The 11,011-nt window shown below is 48.4% G+C and overlaps 1 long non-coding RNA gene across 1 annotated transcript; it reads right to left on the reverse strand.

Annotated features, from left to right (window-relative positions):
- Window positions 1-1,193: 1,193 nt before the first annotated feature.
- Window positions 1,194-4,255, reverse strand: LOC130684873 (uncharacterized). The gene is made up of 2 exons (XR_008999223.1): window positions 2,083-4,255; window positions 1,194-1,283 (listed from the first exon to the last, which is right to left on the reverse strand). It is a non-coding gene; the product is annotated as an uncharacterized LOC130684873 (long non-coding RNA).
- Between the last annotated feature and the right edge of the window lie 6,756 nt (window positions 4,256-11,011).

An 11,011-nucleotide genomic window follows, 5' to 3' on the forward strand; every position in this document is an offset into this window, starting at 1 on the left:
AACTGTCTGCATTTCTTGGCTCATGGCCCCCTCCCTCCTTCAAAGTCAGCATTGTAGCATCTCACTGACTCTTCTTCCTTTGTCAATTTTTTTTTTTTGACCATGGCTGGAAAGATTCTTTAATTTTAAGGACTCAGGTAAATAGACTGGACCCACCTAGATAATCTGGGCTGATCTCCCCCATGTTACAGTCCTTAATCTTAATCATATCTGCAAAGTCCCTTTTGCCATGTCAGAGATTATAGTCACAGGTTCCAGGATTAGGAATTGGACATCTTTGGTGGTGGGGAAGGGGCACATTTATTCCATTTAGCATGCCTGGGTGGGTTGGAAAGGTGTGATGTGTGAGTTTGTGTGCAAATTTGTGTAGGTGTGTGTCCCCTCAGCCTTTGCCTCCAACACTGTGGGCCTCTCTTCCCACTTTTTACTTAGTTTTGCTTTGGTCGGAGTGGGAAAATTCTAACTTCAGTAAGTAAATATATGCAAACCCACCATGCAAATAGCAGCCTGGCTTGAGCACCCTTTCTGGGTCTGACTTTCTAGAGAACTGGAAGGAATCCATAGAGATCACTGCTGTTGGGAGCCACACAAAGACAACAAGATGGCCACAGTTCATGAGGTTCCTGCTTCACTTCCTGGAGATTAGCTGCGAGCCCGCGCGCGCCAACAAGAAAGCCCGTGCGCGCCAAGAGATACTCTTCTCCCCCTCCTTCCCCATTATCATATACCAATCAGAATGTAACTCGCTGCGCCATCCCTGCTATGCAGCCAATCCCCTGCTTACAAGTATCCTATGGCCCACTCTGCCCCTGAACACTGGTGTATATCTACCCCCGTCTTACAATAAAATTTGAGGGCTTGATCAGAATACTGTCTTGCCTTCGCTCTTCTCTCGCCCCCATTTTCTTTCAGGTCGGATCCCCCTCGTCCCCACAAATAACTAGGTCCCGCTGGACGGGACAAGTGGCGCCCAACGTGGGGCTCGAGGCGCGGATCCTTCGCAGGCGGACCCCCGAGTAAGATATCGTCTGGCCAGACCCCTTCTTGATGAAACAATAGGAGACGCCTTTCGCCGCTCACGGAGGTCGTCGTCCCTGGTGAGTACCGGCCGCCTTACAAGAAAATGGGAACTAAATTAAGTAAAGAAGCGGTCTTCATAAGAGACCTAAAAAGTTCACTTAGGGAGAGAGGAGTTCGAGTTAAAAAGAAAGACTTGGTAAAGTTTTTTATTTTTGTTGATGAAGTCTGTCCGTGGTTTATCATTAATGGCCCCGAAATTCATCCTAAAAAATGGCAGAAAGTAGGTAGAGATTTAAATGATTATCTTATCAAAAACGGCCCTGACTCTGTTCCTGTTTCAGTATTTTCCTATTGGGGTCTTATCAGAGATATTGTTGAAAATACTGACCCTGATAAACGTCAACTCTTGTCAGTGGCAGAATATTGCCTCCGCCCCCTATCTCGGGCGGCCTCAAAATCGTCTCTTTCGAGTGATCCCCCTGCCCCAAAATCAGCTAAATCCCCCTCCCCTAGCCCGACACCATCTTTGCTCGGTGCCCTCCATGATACCCCTCCCAAATGTTGCATTTATCCGCCTCTCCCTCGAGATTCGGACTTTGTCGATACACAAAAGGTTTTTCCAGTCGTGACTAAGAGCCAAAATGGCGAGCCTTTAGATCCGGGAGACGCGGCTGAACTAGAAGACGAAGCGGCCAAGTATCACAACCCAGATTGGCCCCTTGCCGCCCCGTCGCTTAACCCCCCTTCTTACACACCCCCAGTTTTGAAAAGAGCCTCTTACACTCCCTCTATTCAGCCTCCCAATGTTTGCGCCCCGGCCTTTTTGCCCCCGTCGGCCCCTCCGCTACCCCCTCCGGCTCCCGGTCCTGTTAGCCCCCCTACCAGCACTAAAGACCTAATAGCACAGATAGTAGAACAAAGAATAACTTGCCATCTCCAAAAATTAGTTGTCTCCCAACCAGTTCGTCCCGCATTATATTCGCAAAGGGGCCTCTCTAAGAAACCGCTTACAGCCACAAAACCTAAAAAACAACCTAAAAAACTGCTCTTTCCTGTTCTTACCCGGGCCTCCGCCCGCTCTGGCCCCACCTCCACAACACATAGTCCGGAAGAGGGCGATCTTGAAAGCGACGGCGAAGACGCCCCTGCTGCTCAGGAAATAGAAAGTGAGGGAGAGGAGCAGGCTGAGCCAGAGCCGGCCGAGCCTGCTGATGGCCCTAGAGAATTTCACAAAATCCATTTCAAAAGCTTAAAAGAGCTGAACGCGGCCGTTAAAGCTTATGGCCCCAATGCCCCTTTTACCCTTTCTGTTCTTGATTCGCTGTCTCGAGGAGGACATTTACTCCCAGGTGAATGGCTGCGTATAGTCCAGGCTGTGCTTACCCGTGGTCAGTTTTTAACTTGGAAGGCAGATTTTGCTGACCGCTGTCAAACCATCGCTGCTGCCAATGTAAAAGACCCTCATTCCCCAACAGCGTCCTGGACTTTTGATAAGCTTACGGGACAGGGCAGATATATCTCTGAAACCAGGCAGCAGCGCCTTCCCCTTGGTCTTTTATCTCAAGTGAAAGATGCCGCTTTGGGCGCTTGGATATCACTCCCTGCTTCCGGGACTGCTAACACTCCTCTAACTAAGATCACTCAAAGCTCGCAAGAAGACTATAGCGAATTTGTTAGCAGACTGTTAGAGGCCGCCGAAAGGACCCTTGGTTCCGCGGCTGCCAATGATAAGATTGTAAAACAGCTAGCCTATGAAAACGCCAATTCGGCATGTCGAGCCGTCCTCCGCGGTAAGACTCGAGACAAAACTCTTGATGAAATGCTGAGAATGTGTAGAGATGTCGATCCTTTTACATCCAAAGTCCAAGCCCTTTTAGCTGTAGGTGCCGCTGTTCAAACTCCCCCGGCTTCTTATCCTCCTTCCTTCCCCAGGGGCGCACCGCCTATGCGTAACTGCTTTAAATGTGGACAGCCAGGCCATTTCGCTCGCCAATGCCCTACCACAGCTCCTCCTCCTAGAGTTGGGTCAGTCCCCGGTATTTGCCCTCGCTGCCATAAGGGGCGGCACTGGGCCAAAGAGTGCCGTAACAATCCAACAAATCCTTTTTACAGTACCACAAATCCTTTCACCCCCCCTTTTCAGGGAAACGAGCTGAGGGGCCAGCCCCGGGCCCCCCAGCCAATTCCATTTCAGCCGGCCTCGGGGAACAGCCTAGCTGTAGCACTCCCGCCCTCTATCGGGCCACACCCGGGAGTGCAGGACTTGACCTCTGTGCCTCCTCCTCAACAATATTAACGCCTGAAGAGGGAATTACAATTATTTCCACAGGAATTTATGGCCCACCTCCCAAAGATACTTATTTTCTAATTTTAGGGCGAGCTTCCACCACAATAAACGGCCTTATTGTCCACCCTTCCTTAGTTGACAATGACTATACTGGAGAAATAAAAATTCTTGCTAGTGCCCCCCAGTGCCCTGTCAGCATTATGAAAGGTCAGCGCCTTGCGCAGGCGCTCCCCCTCCCTTTAAGTACATCTCACCCTGCTATTCATAAGCAGCGAGGCTCCTCTACCCCAGGTTCTTCAGACTTATATTGGATCCAAGCTATTACTAAAGAACGCCCCACTCTTAAACTTAAAATCCAAGGAAAAGTATTTGAAGGAATTTTAGATTCGGGGGCCGACTCTACGGTCATATCTCAGGCTTCATGGCCCTCCAGCTGGCCCTTACACGCTTCCTTGACCCATCTACAAGGAATTGGGCAGTCAAGAAACACCTTACAGAGCTCACAGTTATTAAACTGGGAAGATGAAGAAGGAAATACCGGATTCATTCAACCCTTCGTAGTTCCTGGGTTGCCGGTAAATCTTTGGGGAAGAGATATCCTTTCTCAAATGAAGGTCATCATGTGTAGCCCTAATGAAGTTGTAACACAGCAGATGCTTTCACAGGGTTACCTCCCTGGTCAGGGGTTGGGCAAACTAAAACAGGGAGATCCCAACCCGATACTGGCCACGCCTAAGATAGACCGCTCAGGTTTAGGGTTTGAAAAACATTTTTCGTAAGGGCCGTTGCTCCTCCTGCACTCCAGGCAGACAAGATTACTTGGAAAAGTGATGTTCCTGTCTGGATCGATCAATGGCCCCTTACCACTACAAAATTAAATGCAGCCATAGAGTTAGTGCAGGAACAGCTGGCTGCTGGACATATTGAACCTTCTACATCCCCTTGGAACACCCCAATCTTTGTAATCCAAAAGAAATCAGGCAAGTGGAGGCTCCTACAAGACCTCAGGGCGGTTAATAAGACTATGGTCTCTATGGGCGCATTACAACCGGGAATTCCCTCTCCAATAGCCATCCCTAAAGGGTATGTCAAATTAGTAATTGATCTAAAAGATTGCTTTTTCTCCATACCTTTGCATCCTGATGATTGCAAACGTTTTGCCTTTAGTATACCCATTACCAATTGTGTAGGGCCTTCTCCCCGGTTTCAGTGGAGAGTTCTCCCACAAGGAATGGCCAACAGCCCCACTCTTTGCCAAAAGTTTGTAGCCCAGACTATAGACCCCTTTAGGTTGCTCTTCCCCACTTTGTATATTATCCATTATATGGATGATATTCTTCTTGCCGGTCCTGACCAGCAACAGCTCTATGCGGCCAGTCAACAGCTAGTCACTGCCCTCCGAGATCGAGGACTACAAATTTCCCCAGAAAAAGTCCAGGTCCACCCCCCCCCAACTTTTTTTAGGCTTTGAATTATTTTCTAATAAAATCCTCACTCAAAAAATTCAGTTAAAGAGAAGCTCCTTAAACACTCTTAATGATTTTCAGCGTCTGCTAGAAGACATCAACTGGCTCAGGCCTTATTTAAAGCTGACCACCGGAGAGTTAAAGCCCTTGTTTGATGTCCTACGTGGAGACCCTGATCCTTCCTCCCCCCGCTCGCTTTCATCAGAAGCACAAAGGGCATTAACCATTGTAGAGCGGGCTATTTCTGAACAGACCATTAGCTACTTCTCTCCACATCTAAGTTTGTGGCTGCTCATTTTCCCTACCCCCTTCTCCCCTACAGGAGTCCTTTGGCAAAACCATCCACTATTTTGGGTTCATTTGCCAGCCTCCCCCCCTAGAGTCTTAGCTACCTATCCTCAATTAGTTGCTGCCCTCTTACGTTTAGGCCGAGAGGCAGCTCTCAAGTTGTTTGGGAGAGACCCTGAAGTTATAACCCTCCCATACAATACATCTCAATTACAATGGCTTATTCAACATGATGATGATTGGGCAATTAGCTGCACCTCCTTCCAGGGGACAATAGACAATCATTACCCTGCAGACAGATTAGTCCAGTTCCTTCAAAAGACCCCGGTTGTCTTTCCCAAGAGGACTAAAACCACGCCAATTGCTGGGGCCGTAATGGTGTTCTCTGATGGGTCCTCCTCCGGTATAGCCGCTTTCAGTATTAATGGGCAAGTTACTCGAATACAGACAGACCTCTCTTCTGCACAACTTGTTGAACTAACTGTAATAATCAAAGTTTTTGAGCTTTTAATAGATGCCCCCTTTAACCTTTACACTGACAGTGCCTATGTAGCAACCTCTGTTCCCCTATTAGAGACAGTGCCTTACATACGTCCCTCTACAAATGCTTCCCCCCTATTCGCAAAATTGCAAAAATTAATTCTAAACCGCGATGCCCCTTTTTTCATCGGGCACATACGCGCTCACACTGGCCTTCCAGGGCCGCTTGCCAAAGGCAATGACAGAGTTGATCTGGCGACTCAATTAGTAGCCTCTGTCACGTCAGACTCACCCTTGGCTGCAGCCCAACGGGCTCATGAACTACATCATCTCAATGCTCACACTCTTAGACTCAAATTTTCAATCACCCGAGAACAGGCCCGCCAAATAGTTCGGCAATGTCAAGGATGTCTAACTCTCCTCCCAGAGCCTCATAACGGAATCAACCCCCGGGGGTTGGTTCCAGGAGAGATATGGCAAATGGATGTCACTCATTACCCTCCCTTTGGTAAATTAAAATATATCCATGTGTCTATTGACACATGTAGTGGTTTCCTATGTGCATCCTTGCAAACGGGAGAGGCAACTAAAAATGTTATTACCCATGTTCTCTCATGCCTGGCATATCTACCACCACCTAAAATCTTAAAAACTGACAATGGGCCTGGATACGCCAGCTCTAGCTTTAAACAGTTCTGTGCGCAGTTAGGTATTAAGCACATAACAGGAATTCCCTATAATCCCCAAGGCCAAGGCATTGTTGAAAGAGCCCACTTAACCCTTAAAAACATGTTATTCAAACTTCAGTCGGGGGGAGAAGTACTCTATCCGAAAACAGGTAATGCAAAGACACTCCTAAATCATGCACTGTTTGTTCTTAATTTCCTTACTTATGACTCCGCGGGTAAAACCGCTGCTGATCGCCTTTGGCATCCCTCCACGGCAGATAATTATGCACAGGCTATGTGGAGAGATCCGATGACCAACACATGGCACGGGCCTGACCCTGTGCTCATATGGGGGAAAGGACATGCTTGTATATATGATGCTAAGGCACAAAATGCCCGATGGCTCCCAGATAGGCTCATTAAACTCCTAGACACAAATAGAGGCAAAAACAATAATAATTCCAGTCCAGGGCATATTAACCCCTGAGAAGCCTTCCCTTTCTGTTTATTTTCAGGAGGCAAAAATGAAGATTTCTACACTATTGACCCTCGTCATGACCTTTCGCCCCGTTTGGACCCATCAGATTTTCAATTTCACCTGGACAGTCACCAGTGAAGCAGGAGACGTCGTTTTCAGTTCTTCTACCTTAGCAAGTTCCCCCCCATGGCCTGTTCTTGCCCCTGACCTCTGTGACTTGGCCGCTGGAGCTTCTGCAGCCTGGGGGACCCCAGACATTTACTTTCCTTTTTCCACCTCCCCTGAGACCTACCCTGAGGGACAATCTACCACCTCTCCTGGGTGTAACAACACCCCTAGGAGAACCTACCTCAGAGAAACAGAATTTTATGTTTGCCCGGGAGCTCATAGAGATCGAGCCCTTAACTATAAATGTGGATATAGAGACTCCTATTTCTGTGACTCCTGGGGGTGTGAGACTACAGGAGATGCTAGTTGGAAGCCTAGCTCCACCTGGGATTATATAACTGTAAGTAGGGCTTGGAATCCCAAGCCTAACTCAACTGTTACCCCAGAATGTCAAAGCACCCAATCCACAAGGGGGCGATGTACACCGCTCTCCATTGCCTTTACTGACAAGGGAAAAAGGGCCCCTATTGATAGATGGCTCAGGGGACATGAATGGGGGCTAAGGCTTTATGTTTCAGGAAAGGACCCTGGGCTCACTTTTAAAATCAAATTAATTCGATCCATTCCAAACGCCAACAAGCACGTTGTCCTTGGCCCTATTGCCCCTAAGGCAAGAGACCCAAGACCTTCTAACCCTTCTCCCCTGTCTACTAGTACTGTTTTCCAGGCCTTGCTCCCCCCAGTTTTACCCTCTACAGGCGAAATCCTTAAAGGCCTGGCTAATGTGACTGCAGAATCCCTTAACTCCACTGGATATAGCGAGTGCTGGTTATGTTTCTCCCCCGTTCCCCCGTTTTACGAAGGGATAGCAGTTTTAGTAAACACCTCAGCAGACCTCATACTTACCAATGACTCCAGCAAGACTCGCTGGTCAGACCCCTCCCGTTTTTCAGAGACCTCTCCGGGTCTCACATTGACGCAGCTTTCGGGAATAGGCCTCTGTATACATAGCCCCGTCTTGCGTCTACCCCCTCAGCTAATACCCATTTGTAACAGCTCCTTCTCACCCCCGCTGTCCTATGAATTCCTTGTCGCGCCCAACGGTACTTATTTTGCTTGCTCCTTTGGCATAACGCCCTCTGTTAACCCGCGCTTGCTAATATCTAACAATGAATATTGTGTTTTAGTCATGCTCATGCCCAAGATTTCCATACATCCCACCGAAGACCTCCTTCCATATTACTCGGGCTCTACTCGCACTAAGCGTGAGCCAGTAACCGCCATTACCTTATCTGTGATATTAAGATTAAGAGCAGCTGGGGCTGGAACAGGCATTGCCTCCATAATTACTTCTAAACAACAATATTATGCTCTTAGTCAGGCTATTGATAAAGACATACAAAATCTGCAAGAAGGTTTAGACAGCCTGAAAGAATCTGTTGTCTCTCTCTCTGAGGTAGTGCTCCAAAATCGCCGAGGGTTAGACCTCCTTTTCCTGAAAGAAGGAGGCCTCTGCGCTGCTCTTAAAGAAGAATGTTGCTTCTATAAAGACAAAACAGGGTTAGTGCAAGATAGCATTGATAAAGTTAAGAAAAACCTAGAAGCCAGGCAAAAACAAAGAGAAAAGGATGAGGCCTGGTATAAAAACTAGACCTCTGCCACCCCTTGGTTAACTACTCTGATCCCCACCATCCTTGGACCCTTGGCAGGATTCTTCCTTTTAGTGTCTCTTGGCCCTTGGGCCTTAAGAAAACTGACAGTTTTTATTCAAGAGCAGGTTGACCAGCTCGTCAAGCCAGCGGTTGCTGTTCATTATCACAGACTTACAGCCTGTGATGAAGAGTCTTACACCGAACCAACCAATGCTCCCGGTCTCCGGTTCTCAACTTTACAGGCGCCTCAACCATGGTACCATCGATTCTGGCACCGTACTTAATGTGGCCCATATGCTGGTCAGCCAGAACCAGACATACCCCTAACTATGAGGGTATGGGCATCGAGATGAGTGCGAGACAAAGTACCGCAAGGGAGGGTTCTTCCTAGAACCTCTCTGGTCCTCCCTGAGAATACGCCTGGCTTGCATAGAGGTTGGTATCCATATGTACATAAAGCCTTGATATATTAAGATCAATTTGGCTTTCAGCTCTGCCTCTCCTCCCTAAAAGATACCGAGAGCATTTGCGAAATGTTACCCTGCTGGAGGAGCCAGGCCTCTATTCCCTCACTCGATTAAGGCCCACCTTTCTGAAATAAATAGAAAGGGAGGAGATGTTGGGAGCCACACAAAGACAACAAGATGGCCACAGTTCATGAGGTTCCTGCTTCACTTCCTGGAGATTAGCTGCGAGCCCGCGCGCGCCAACAAGAAAGCCCGCGCGCGCCAAGAGATACTCTTCTCCCCCTCCTTCCCCATTATCATATACCAATCAGAATGTAACTCGCTGCGCCATCCCTGCTATGCAGCCAATCCCCTGCTTACAAGTATCCTATGGCCCACTCTGCCCCTGAACACTGGTGTATATCTACCCCCGTCTTACAATAAAATTTGAGGGCTTGATCAGAATACTGTCTTGCCTTCGCTCTTCTCTCGCCCCCATTTTCTTTCAGGTCGGATCCCCCTCGTCCCCACAAATAACTAGGTCCCGCTGGACGGGACACACTGCCAATTTATCCATCTGTCCTAAACACAGAATCAGGCCCATGGAGGTCCTGATGACTGCTGATCAGAAAATAAATGAAGTTTGAGTGACCCTGAGGTAGAAGGAAACTTATACCCCAGGCAAAGGGTAGAAGGAAATTCACATCCCAGTGTGAGTAAAATTGTAATATTTCCAGAATATCTCACCTGGCTTTAGTACATCTGCATATCAACAGGTGTTCAGAGGTGGAAAGAAGTATGGCTTTGGTGCATTTGCATCATTCCTCAGGGGTGGAGAGAAGTTCATCTCCATATCAGTGGGTAATTACCTGGGCAAGGAGGGCTTATCTGTACCCGAGAGGTGAGGGGAGGGCCTGTTTTGCTTCTGCTGGAGCAGGAAAGAGAGAAGGGCCCAGACTACAGTTTGTAAGCAATAAACGGGTTTTAACTTTATTTCTCCCTTTGACTGATTTCGGTTTTTAGAGGTATTTTACCCAGGGATTTCCTCTCCCCGGACTTACACCCAGACAAAGATGTGCTTCCTCAGCCAGCCCACCCAGTGGGGCTCTCCAGCCTCCCCCAAGCCTCCCCCCAGCATCCCCTCCATATGCCTGCTCTCCTGCCAGGGCAATCTCCTCATTCATCCCACACACACTCCAGCACCCCCATTGGGAGTCCCTTTCCAGTTGGAGGGTTTCCCTTTTCCTTCCTTCTTTCTGACTCTCTAAGGTGGAAACACCCTTCAAGGCCCAGCTGAAGTCTCCCTTGCTCAAAATAAACTTTCTCAATGTCTCCTCGCCCTTCTCCAAGGATACATGCTATCTTTGGGGACAGGGCACTATCCTCTGGTCCTGTTTCTCTTGCAGTGCCCATCACCCAGTGGCCACAAACAGGCCTCAGTCATGGCCCCGTGTTAGCGTGCCACACCTCTCAGGCCTCTGTGCTTTCACACATGGTCTCCCCTCTGGTCTAGACCTCTCCTATGAGGTGTCATCTCTCTGAGGAGCCTTCCCCCTCTTCTCCCACAATTGTCCCTCTCTTCTCAATGTCCCCACTCTTCTCCTAGCTTATCTTCATGGTGGTATTCATCACATGAATTCAGTTCCATTAGACTGAAGGGAAAAAAAACCTGTTGTACAAACATTTCTTAAGTCTGCTCTGTGCTAGGTGCTGAGGAAGTAGAGATGAATCAGACAGAAACCTGTTCTCAGGGCCTAAGGATTTGCTTTATACCTCCCAAACTAGACTGGGGGCTTCCAGAGGATGAGGACTCTGATCTGATTCTTCTGTAGGTTCCTGTCGCCAAGCACAGATGGCCCACAGGAAAGCTTTGTGGAGTGAATGCAAGTCTGACATTCTTGAGTTGTAGCTTCAGCTCAAATAGGCCACTTCACTTTTCTGAGACTCCCAATCCTCATATGCTAACTGGGGGTGGGATTCCAGGCCTGGTGAGGATAAGAGGAAACTATGGGTGTGAAAGCCCTCTGGAGACCAAACATCCTTTGGTATGCATGAAAGATAGTGAATGTGACACTCCCTCCGGTCCCCTATCAGGGACAGCCACTCCAAGGATGGTGA

This window comes from Manis pentadactyla, chromosome 9 (assembly GCF_030020395.1).
Source record: "Manis pentadactyla isolate mManPen7 chromosome 9, mManPen7.hap1, whole genome shotgun sequence".
In the NCBI taxonomy this organism is placed as follows: Eukaryota; Metazoa; Chordata; class Mammalia; order Pholidota; family Manidae; genus Manis; species Manis pentadactyla.